This window comes from Rhincodon typus, chromosome 1 (genome assembly GCF_021869965.1).
Source record: "Rhincodon typus isolate 14 chromosome 1, sRhiTyp1.1, whole genome shotgun sequence".
NCBI lineage: Eukaryota > Metazoa > Chordata > Chondrichthyes > Orectolobiformes > Rhincodontidae > Rhincodon > Rhincodon typus.
Window position 1 is genome coordinate 36,475,531 of NC_063332.1, and position 11,929 is coordinate 36,487,459.

The window sequence follows — 11,929 nt, forward strand, 5'->3', positions numbered from 1 at the left end:
GAATGGAGGGCTATAGATGCAAATTGAACTTTATCTGACTTGAGCAGAAAGAAGATTTGGTCATATGTTGTCTGGTCTTCCATTTCTACTTTATGTAAATAAGGTACAACTTTTCAGTAATTCAGAAAATCTATATTTACGCTATTATGTTCTGATCTTAGGGACTTTATTCACCAGGTATACAAGGCAAGGTTTTTACAGAGAGGCCGGTAGGTGCCTGGTACACACTGCCAGGGGAGATGGTAGAAGCAGATACAATATTAATGTTTAAGAGGCATTTGGACAGACACACGAACTGGAAGGGAATAGAGGGATACAGACCGTGTGCAGGCAAATGGGATTAGTTTAGAATGGCATTGTGGTCAGCACAGACATGGTAGGCCAAAGGGCCTGTTCCTGTGCTGGACTGTTCTGTGTTCTATTGCATGTACAAATACTACAACTCCTTCAATGCTATGTTAGTTAGTTTGATTCTAAAAATAATTAAAATGATAAATAACTTGGTGGTGCTTTCGATTTTAAAGCTGAGGTAAAGTGGGCAACGTTGAATCGGTCACCAGTTAAATCCCATTTGATTCATGCTTTTCTTTCCAGCCAGAATTTTATACTTCGTAGGTGTAAAACCGGCCATTTAGCTATCGCTGTTCATTTGTCCTGGTACTATTATCTTTCATAATCTAGTAAAATGCATGGCCAATTCAGTGGGCTGGAATTTGTTGTCAGCAATGAAGCAAGCATGCTTCCAACACCGGATTCAACTTGGAGTTCAACAATTTTGAGATCTTTTCGCTTGTTTCTTTTCTGATCTCTTAATTTTGTTTTCAAGGGTTCTATTCAAACTATTTGCACTCATCTAAGTACATCTTTTTGTTTCTTGCAACACTGCCATGTGAAAATCTCCTGCACGTTAACTCTGTTTCTGTCTGCAGGTAACTGTCTCACCATCTGAGTATTCCCAGCATTTTCTGTTTTTATTTCAGCTTTCCAGCAACCGCAGCATTTTAGCTTTGCTCCAGTATGATCTGAGGATTTTAGCTCTGGTGATGGTACAGCAACTCACTGCAACATTCTTAACTGGGAATCCATAGCATATAGTAGACCATCAGTGATGATGCTAGGCTGGTCAATTGGACTACACGATTTTCACAGGTTCCAATGAGAAAACTAAATTCAATAAAATTTATCACTTCAAAGAGTTTACATAGAACAAATTGATTGCGGCGTACACATAAGGTAAAGCTGAAGCAAAAATATTCTGAACGATACTTTTTCAGAAAGTATTTGAAAAATGTTAAATCTAATTAATTGTTTATGAGCACTCCATCGATATAAAAGATTATGTTTTTAGGTCAATTTCTGCTCATCAAATTCTACTAATGGCATCACTGCTAAAACCTAACTGCACTCAATTTACCGAAGTATAACTTTTTAGAAGTTGACAAATGGTGATGTGGGACTTTTGAACATTTTAATAAATTCCTTGATTTCAGTGTTTACTGCCTCTGGGTGGAGCCACAGACTCTGTCAGAGTCTTGGTGACAGACTGCAATGTTAGAATTTTCATACTGATCTGCTCATGCCATCATCCTGATGCTAGAAACAGTTTCAGGGTGAATTATGGTGAATGCTGACAGTTAGCCATCAACTCATTCCCCTCCCACCTCAACCCACCACCCCCTTTTCATTGCCTATCATTTCATACCACTCTATAGTTGGTTGTTCAGCCCATTACTTTTAATCTAAGTTTTCCTATTGTTGGGAATGGAAGAAACAACTCACCTTTTAAGTGGTTTTAAAACAAAACATTTTAACTTACTTGCTGAGAAGCGAAGTTTCAATATTATAATTGCCTGAAAGTTTCCCAAGGGCTATAAAATGATTGGCCTCTAAACCGCACAGCTAGATTTGTACTTTTTGTTCTCTAGTACATTTTGGTTATTGATTTTCTCTCATTGTTCAGCTACTTGATCATTGAATGAGTTCAACTGTATCAGAAATTAACATTGGACCGTGGGTTGCTGGATATTACTTGCAAGGTGAACTTGGCAGATTCCACCCCCAACCCCACCTATCCTCTTTAGTTTGCTGATGCTGAACCTGCGGCTACCCTGGCTAAAATTTCTTAATTCAAATTAAACCAGGAATATCCTAATTTCGGTACCATGTGATATATTTTCGAAATTACCTGAAATTTTTTAACGTTCAGGTGAGAGTATGAATCGTTACTCAAACTGTGGTAGATAGTTGAAGTTGGAAGTCAGCAAGCGCTGCAGATGCTGGAAGTCAGTGTTGATTAAATGTGGAGCTGGAGGAGCACAGCAGGTCAGACAGCATACTGATGATGTCTGACCTGCTGTGCTCCTCCAGCTAGACAGATAAGTTATTTGGTTTCCTTTTCCACTACAGCTCCAGGAAGCATTGCAAAGTGGATGTTTGTGATATTGGGAGCTATTTCAGTGGTTTTCTAAGCACAGTTTAGCTTCCTCGATTATTATAATATTGTTCTGCTTCAGTTTCTAAATGATCAGTTAAAGCAAAATTGGAAAAGGATATTGTATTCAGTTAAGATGTAATCATTAATGGATTACACAGCACTTTTGCACAGGAATTTGATACACGTGGTTAAATGTTTGTGATACTGATAGTGTTTTGAACAAAAGTGGTGCAATGAGTGGAATGCACATCACTTTTGTATTTGTCTCACATTGTCCTTGCACGACTGCTGCAACATAATGCCTGCAGAAAATTTCTAGTAGTATCACAAATTTGTACGCTTGTACTGATAGTAGTCTCCTGAATAAATTATATTCATCACCCAGTCAAATATGTCCCAGTTCTCCTGTGGGCCTCCTCTGCTGGGAAATAGTTGTACAGGCACCAAATGTACTTCTTCAAAACTGCCATGAAAGGGTTTATTGGGAAATTACTTATCATGGAGAACATCAAATTAATTCCTGTTCTCATTGAATAGAAGTATTTTTCATTCCAAGTCTCGAGGGCCAAATCAAGAGCAAAGACGTTGACTAATTTTATTTATCTTACTGGTACATTCTGGTTAATTATATTATGCTGAAGTGCTGCCATGTGCTGTATTGTTAATTGTGAATCAAACTGGATACTCTCTGCTGTTTACTGTTCAGTGCAACACCAAGCATTGCGTTTCTCCAATGGTAGTTTGGAAGTTTTTATCAAAACAACAATATAGTGTGAAAGCATTTTGCCATATTAAAGTGCTCTTCCTTTATTGACACAATGAAACAAATGAAACCACATGCTTGGAGCAGTTAAAATATTAGGTTTAGTTTTCAATATTAGTATAGTAGACTATAAGGTATAGAAGCAGAATTAAGCCATTCAATCATGGCAGATACGTTTATCAATCCCATTCTCCTAACTTCTGGCCATAACCTTTGATCCCCTTGCTAATCAAGAACCAAAAGTTTTCTGTCTTAAATAAGTTCAATGACTTGGCCTCCACAGCCTTCAATGGCAATAAATTCCACAGATTAACCACACTCTGGCTGAAGAAATACCTCCACATCTCAGTTCTAAAGTGTCGTCCCTTCACTCTGAGGCTGTGGCCTTGGGTCGTAGTTTTTCCACTTTATCCAGGCCTCTCGGTATTCTGGGGAAGGGTCACTCAACCCGAAGCGTTGACTCTAATTTCTCTCCACAGATTCTGCCAGACCTGCTAAGCTTTTCCAACAATCCTTATGATTTTTCTCTCAGTATTCTATGAGCTTCAATCAGATCTCCCTACCCCCACTCCATTCTTCTAAACACCATTGAGTACAAAACCAGAGTCCTGAACCGCTCCTCATATGACGACAAGCTCTTCGTCCAAGGGATCAATCTTGTAAACCTGTGGACTCCCTCCAACGCCAACACATCCTTCCTCAGATGCTGTGCCCAAAACGACATACAGTATTTCAAATGCCACAAAAGCTTGCCCAGAGCCTCAGCAGTACGTCCCTCCTTTTCTAGTTTCCATTGCTTTATGATCTGTTATTTTCTATCGTTATCTACCCCAAATTCAGTTAGTATTTCTTCACTGTCTTATCTTTTTACAATTTAGTTCTCTCTCTCCGTTTCCCACATTCATATTAATTTAGATCAGATATAACTGCTGTCACATGCAATTGATAATATCTTTTGACTTGCTAATTAACCAGTAGACTTCAGTTCTGCAAGAAGTTGCTCTGTGTAGTTTTCATTCATCGAGCACTTTGTAAGATCCAAAATGAGAGCAAGTGACAGCCATTCAGTCCTTCACCCATGTCCATCATCCAATAAGATCATTCCTGAGTTGATTATGGCTTTATCCCACTTCCTGTCTCCCCAGATTCCTTGACTCCCTTGTAGGTCAAAAATCTGTCTTACTCAGTTTTGAATATTTTCAGTCTCTAGGGAGTAGCATTTCAAAATCTAACAAGCCTGAGGGAAAGTAAAATTCTCCTCCGCTGTCTTAAATAGGCAACCCTTATTTTTAAATTGTTACTTTAGTTCTACAAGGGGAAGCATCCTCCTTGCCAAATTCTGTCAGAATTTCTATATGCTTCAATAAGGTCAATTCTAATTCTTCCAAACTCCAATGGATATTGATCTAACCGGCTGACCTTTCCACATAAAATATTCCTGTTATTCCAGGTATAAGGAAAGACCGTGGAAATGGGAGTAGGCTATTTGGCCGTTCGAGCCTGCTCCGCTATTCATGGTGACCATCCGACTCTGTACCGGTTCCCACAATCTCCCCATACTCTTTGATTCCTTTAGCCCTAAGATCTCCTTCCTCAGAAATTTCTCCTTATCTCCGTCCTAAACAACCTACACTGTATCCTTAAATTGTGACCACTGGTTTTGGACTCCCCAGTCATCAGGATTGTTCTTCCTGTATTAACCCTGTCCAGTTCTGTGAGAACTTCATAGTTTCTAGGAGATCCTTTTTGTTCTTCTAAGCTCCAGTGAATGTAGGCCTAACCAATCCAGCCTCTCTTCAAATGTCCGTGCCGCTATCGCAAGAATCAGTCTGGTAAACCTTTGTTGCACTTCCTCCTCAGATAAGGAGACAAAAATTGTGCACAATACACAAGGTGTGGTCACACCAAAGCCCTGTACAGTTGTAGCATGCTCTGTACCATGGAATGATACACTTTCAATTCCCTAAATCCTCCATAATCTAGTATTATTCCATAATTGTTCCGTAATCTTGATATACCTTATGTTGTTTGTAGTTCTCTGTAATACAATAACCAGTTAGTGCATCATAAAAGCAATATACTGCAGATGCTAGTGATTGGGGGGAAAAAAAAGAATTTCTAGAGAAACTCAACATTTCCAGTAGCATTTGTGGAGAAAAACAAAATTAATATCATATTCCAATAAGACTTTTCTGTGAAACTCCTTCGATCTCCCCAAATGTTGATCAATCTGCTTAGTTTCTCCAGCAATTCACTTTTGAATCAAGGTAAATTATCCTCAATCTAAAGGATTGTTCATGACAACATTCAAGGGGAAAAGGTAATTGATTCACTGTTGATATTGATCCTGATTTTTCAGGATTAATAACAGTGAGGCTATCAGCGCTAACAGTTACAGTGGAGTAGATCTTTCAAGCACTTCATATATCACCAGATGTGGGGGTGCTGATGTTGGACTGGGGTGGACAAAGTTAGAAGTCACACGACACCAGGTTGTAGTCCAACAGGTTTATTTAAAATCACAAGCTTTTGGAGCGCTGATCCTTCAGCAGGTGAAGTGAAGAAAGGTACACAGGCACAAAATGTATAGTGGAGAGATAATGGCAAGATAATTCCAGGTAATTAAGAATGTAGAGTCTTGACAGACTGAATAACAAGTCTTTGCATGTAATCGAGAGTGGCAACAGGTTAATATAAACAGTGTGAGTGAAGTGAATAACTAATGAAGGGATGACCTTTGAACCAATTAAGTAAGGGGGGTGAGATAATTACAAATAATTAAAGTAAGATGGTGCTAGAGACAAACCTACTCGTTATTCCAGCCAACTGGTTTGTCTCTAGCACCATCTTACTTTTTTTATTTGTAATTATCTCTCTGCATTAATTAATCAGTTCATAGGTCATCCCTTCACTAGTTATTCAGCTGTCGACACTTCATTCGTACCATTTGTATTTATCTATAACCTGTTGTGTGATTTCTAACTATATCTTCAGATACATAGTTATATGCTCAGATCAGGAAAATACAGCCTTAATGCTCTTCTCCATAAGCATCGTTACACATTGCAAATTGATTCAGGACTAAAATACATGAAGGATATAAAGTTGTATTTTCAAATTAGCTAACCCACTCTTAATTACTGTCAAACAAACTCTGTGGCATTGAAAATTAACTCAATTGTGAAATTTCATCTTTTCAGCTTTTATCATTTTTGAATATTTAATACAAAATTGAACGTATTTTTTGAAATGTTTTTCCTGATTTATATATCTCAATCCAACATTTCTCTCCACTTTATTTCACTTTTTGTATATGATTTTGATCTGAATTGAATATCCTAAAATTATACTTCGTGGTTTAAAACTTTTTTATGCTTTGTAAGGATTCTTCAATCTGAGACCCATAGTAGAGGATCCTGCAATGAGGTGGATGCCAACTACTGTAAATTGCCATGCAAAAGTATCCTAAAAATCTGAGAGCTATGAACACAGCAACTGCTACCTACTGCAAACTCTGAGCCATTGTGTATAATTTTCACCTTTACTTTTTCCCTTCTGTATGTGCACTGTTAAATTAAAAACATATTTTGAAAGTACCAATGTAAAATTAATGATGCACTTAAATCAAATGAATTTCAGTTATGTTTAAGAGTAATGAAGTATGTCAAGTAACAAGTCATTATTCTATGTAAGCAGTACAATAACCTTTGGCCACTCTGGAAGTATAGACATGGGTTGTACTGTGATAAGTTTTTTTTCAATAGCTACAAAAGTTTAATGGCAACATCTTACATTTAATGGTTTCAGGAATTCCTAACTAGGTTCTGCTAAAGTTTTCTCCCTGAAGGAAATGTAATTGAAACAATTTGTTCCCCAGTTCACTTTCAGGTGGATGTTTTACCAGTTTCAAGTTGCAGCACTGGTGTCATTCCGATAGGACTCTTTCCCATTTTGCCTGCCAGTCTCAAATGGTTTCCAGAGACCATCTCAAAAGATGCACAGGGAATTTACTCTTCTCAATTTAGCTCAGCATTGTTAACACAGAATCAAAATACCATGAATGGTGGATTTAATTGGATCTGACCACCTGGTTGAGGAAAAAGAAAATAACTGAATTTATCCTGTAATAGATGGAATCTGAATAAAGTGGTGCTGGTCACCATATTGTCTCTTTGTCCAATGACTAATTATAACTTCTTTTTAGGATTGACAACATCCACATTTCCAATTTGTTAAATATACTCTGCGTGTTATGTAATCTTTTGTTTAACTAATGAAACTTGTTCAATCTGTACATCTAGCATTGAAAATCTGTCGTACTCTAGATTTGTTATCATGATCAAATCTCAAAAGTGGTTTGAATTCATCACTTACCACTGTCACAGCTGCACTATATCTTGTCTCAAGATATGTAATGTCTGTATGGCATGCCTTGCCTGCACTTTCACTGGCTAGGATATTTTGGTACTGTGTATAAATTTCTATATAATTCTAACTGATGTATATTTTAATTAATTCATTAGCTTTGTTTGTTTTCTGCATGTTGATTTTTAAACTCTGGTTAATTGATATGGTTCATTGCATTTAGCTTGAAAAACGATACCCAGCTTTAGCAATGAAAATGACTCAATTTTCATCATTAATCTTAAGGAAAATACCTGTTAATTTATTCACTTAATAACCACAAATGTCTCCAATGTTGGAATATTTGGAATGTTTCCACTTCTCACAATCCATTTGCATAAGAATTCACTGGTGCTGAATGAAGATTCTCTTTGTTGTGCTTTGTTCTTCATTCTTTTCAATACTGTCACAGCTGCTGTAATTATTATACACACTTTATAGCAGAGAAATAAACACATTTGCATGCATAGTTTCCTGTTTATCTTTTTGGCATTATTAGCAGATAAATATGTTACTGCTTTCATAGGACTGTATTAGCAGACTGACGGAGAATTTTCATTAACCATTTTGGACAAAATGGACGGTGTCCTGATTTGACTGCAGTTAACTGCTTTCAAATACATTCTCAACCCAGATGTTTAATTTCACCGTTCATGATGGCGTACATTAAATAGATCTATGAACTGTCAGAAATAATTGGGGGTTTGAGATAGGATTCGTTTCATGAGTTGCTTCTGATTAGATTTTGAATCTTGTCTCCTAAGCCACAATTTTAATTTTGCTATCTCCTTTGTGTAAGGTCCCCTTCTGGGGACTTGGGTTCAAACCCTGCCATGGCAGATGGTGTAATCTGAATTCATTAAAAATCTGGAATTAAGAGTCTAATGATGACTGTGAATCCTCTGCTGATTGTCAGCAATTGTCAGGAAGACACCAAAATTAGAGGCACAGCGGACAGTAAAGAAGTTTATCTAAGATTGCAAAGGGATCTTGATCAGTTGGGTCAATGGGCTGAGGAGTGGCAGATGGAGTTTAATTTGGATAAATGCGAAGTATTGCATTTGGGTAAAACAAACAAGGGCAGGACTTATACAATTAAAAGTAGGGCCTTGGATAGTATTATAGAACAGAAAGACCCAAGGGCTCAGGTTCATAATTCTTTGAAGTTTGCATCGCATATAGACAAGGTGGTGAAGAAGGCATTTAGCTCAGACCTTGGAGTATAGGAGTTGGGCCATGATGTTTATAGATCATTAGAGATGTACAGCATGGAAACAGATCCTTTGGTCCAACTCGTCCATGCCAAACAGATATCCTAAATAAACCTAGTCCCATTTGCCAATATTTGGCCCATATCCCTCTAAACCCTTCCTATTCATATACCCATCCAAATGCCTTTAAATGTTGTAATTGTACTAGCCTCCACCCTCTGGCAGCTTATTCCATACATGCACCACCGTCTGCTTGAAAAAATTGCCCCTTAGGTCCCTTTAAAATCTTTCCCCTCTCACCTTAAACCTATGCCCTCTCGTTTTGGGTTCCCCCACCACAGGGAAAATACCTTTGTCTATTTACCCTACCATGCCCCTCACAATTTTATAAACTTCTCTAAGGTCACCCCTCAGCCTCTGACGTGCCAGGGAAAATAGCCCAGCCTATTCAGCCTCTCCCTATCTCAAACCCTCCATCCCTGGCAACATCCTTGCAAATATTTTCTGAACTCTTTCAAGTTTCACAACATCCTTTCTATAGCAGGGAGACCAGAATTGCACGCAGTATTCCAAAAGTGGCCTAACCAATGTCCTGTACAGCCACAATATGACCTCCCAACTCCGATACTTGATGTGCTAACCAATAAAGGAAAGCATACCAAATGCCTTCTTCACTATCCTGTCTACCTGTGACTCCAATTTTAAGGAATTATGAACCTGTACCCCAAGGTCTCTTTGTTCAACAACACTCCCCAGGACCTTGCCATTAAGTGTACAAGTCCTGCTCTGATTTGCCTTTTCCAAAATGCAGAACCTCAAATTTAAATTAAACTCCATCTGCCTCTCCTCAGCCCATTGGCCCATCTGATCAAGATCCCCTTGTACTCTGAGGTAACCTTCTTTGCTGTCCACTACACCAACAATTTTGGTATCATCTGCAAACTTACTAACTATACCTCTTATATTTACAGCTAGATGATTTATATAAATGACGAAAAGCAGTGGACCCAGCACTGATTCTTGTGGCACACCGCTGGTCACAGTCCACCAGTCTGAAAAGCAACCCTCCACCACCACCCTCCATCTTCTTCCTTTGAGCCAGTTCTGTATGCAAATGGATAGTTCTCCCTGTATTGCACATGATGTAACCTTGCTAACCAGTCTACCATGAGGAACCTTGTTGAATACCCTATTGAAGTCCATACAGATCACATCCACCTCTCTGCCCTCATCTGTCCTCTTCATTACTAATTTGATTGAGCTTTTTGAAGAAGTGAGCCAATTTCCCGCACACACAGCCATGTTGACTATCCCTTGTTGAGGTTGTACAGGTCATTAGTGAGGCTTCTTTTGGGGTAGTGTGTCTAGTTCTGGTCACCCTGTTGTATGAAGGATATTACGAAGCTGGAAAGGATTCAGAAAAGATTTACCGGGGTTGTTGTGAAAATGGAGGGTTTGAGTTATGAGGCGATGCTGGATAGGCTGGGACTCTTTTCACTAGCGCATAGGATGTTGCAGGGTGACCCAACAGAGGTTTATAAAATCATGAGGGATATATATAAGTGAATTGCAGGTGTCTTTTCCCTAGAGTGGGGGATTTCAGAACTAGGGGATGTATTTTTAAGGTGAGACATGAGCGGTTCATGTGTGGAAGAACTTCCAGAGGAAGTGGTGGATGTGGGTACAGTTACAACTTTTAAAAGATATTTGAATTAGTACATGAATAAGAAATGTTTGGAGAGATATGGGTCAAGTGCAGGCAGGTGGGACTAGTTTGGTTTGAGATTGTGTTCAGTATTGGTTGGACCAAAGGATCTGTCGCCATGATTGATTCTGAACTGTCCTCTGAGCAATTCAGAATGGGCAATGAATGCTGGCCGAGCCAGCAATGCTCACATCCTGTGAATGAATTTTTTTTTTTTTTTAAATTCAGTCGGGGTTGTTTGGCTGGATAGTTATTTTGTAATACAGAGCAATGCTAACAGCACAGGTTCAATTCGCACACCAGCTGAGGTAACCACTAAGGACTATCCTTCTAAACCTCCTCCCTTACCTGAGGCTTGGTGACCCTCCAGTTAAACCACCACCAGTTGAGTCTCTGTAATGAGGAAACAATCCTATGATCTGGTAGAACTAGAGCAACTTTATGAAAGGAAAATCATGTTTGGTAAATATGGTAAGAGTTTTTTTTTGAAGATGCAATTTTCAAAAGAAAATCAATAAGATGCTGTGCAAGAGGTTGATATTTTCTGTTGCAGGCTGTAACTAGTGGCTATTGCAAAAATCCATATTTGAGCTTCGTCTATTTACAGGTTGTCCTTAAATATTTCCTCATAATGTCATGGTTTCCCTCCTGCTATAAAGCAGTTCCAAAAGGAAACTATTCTGCAACATAACCCCCTTTAGTTCCTGTTGGATCTGTGCTGTTTTTGCTACAGGGTGGTCAGAAATGTAAAAACAAACCTCGTGTTAGCTGTGGGTCAGTTGAAAGGACTCTGTCCTCTGACTCAAAAGATTTGTGGGCTTAAGTGCCTCTCTAGATCTTAAGCAGAAAATCATCACCAAGACATGATTAAGAGAGTGCTGCACTGATGGAGGGGCTTCTTACAGATGAGACTTTAAACCAAGGTCCTGTCTGCCTCCCCACATTACATCTTAAAGATTTCATGGCACTATTTCAAAGGGGAAAAAGGGAATCATCGCTGCTCTCCTGGACAATATTTATCCTTCAATCAACTTCACAAAGAACGGGTTGTTATCTAATCATTACCACAGTGATGTTTGTGGGAACTTGCTGTGTATAAATTTACTTCTGGTTTCCTACATTACAGTAGTGTCTATACTTTCAAAATACTCAATTGACTGACTACTTTAGGATGTCAGAAGTTGTGAAATGCAAATTCAATTTTTTTTTAACCTCCAAGTATTTTAAGGTACTATATACGTAGTCATTGCAATTAGTGAGCTGCAAGATGAGCTAAGCAGTCAACCTGAATACACCAAGGCCTAGGGCCGGATATTTAACTCAAAGCTTCAGCAATTATGAATTTTATCACAGGCAGCACTCAACCACAAGAAATCCCCATCCCCTTACTCCAAAAACCCTTTGTAGAAGAA